The sequence below is a fragment of the Penaeus monodon genome, chromosome 33 (assembly GCF_015228065.2).
Source record: "Penaeus monodon isolate SGIC_2016 chromosome 33, NSTDA_Pmon_1, whole genome shotgun sequence".
Classification (NCBI taxonomy): Eukaryota; Metazoa; Arthropoda; class Malacostraca; order Decapoda; family Penaeidae; genus Penaeus; species Penaeus monodon.
This window is the reverse complement of record NC_051418.1, coordinates 29,175,425-29,175,732: the sequence shown is the minus strand read 5'-3', so window position 1 is coordinate 29,175,732 and position 308 is coordinate 29,175,425. Positions and strand designations below refer to the sequence as shown.

The 308-nt window shown below is 31.5% G+C and overlaps 1 protein-coding gene across 1 annotated transcript in view; it reads left to right on the top strand.

Annotated features, from left to right (window-relative positions):
* The window catches only part of LOC119594210 (nucleolin-like), a gene marked incomplete at its 5' end in the record, with an annotated part of 42,003 nt that overhangs the window by 14,315 nt on the left and 27,380 nt on the right, over window positions 1-308 (top strand).

The following is a 308-nucleotide window of genomic DNA, read 5'->3' as shown; positions in this document are numbered from 1 at the left end:
TGTGTGTGTTTGCCTTTCTCATTTTATGAAGAACTGACTGACTGATAATCCAATTTTTAAAAATTTATTACCTTATAGATTTATGTATATGAAAAGTCCAAACTAAAACCACTCTTCTTCCTCTTGTTAGAATAAGGTATTATTCTTCAGATTCTGTAATGGGGAGTGGTGCATGTGGATAATGGTATGTTAATTACATTTAAAAATTATGTAATCTGCATTTTGCTACATTTAGCATTGAGTTAACGATTTTGCTTTCTTTCTTTCTCATTCACTTCCCCGTTGGTAGAAAAGGTGATTCAGCTTCT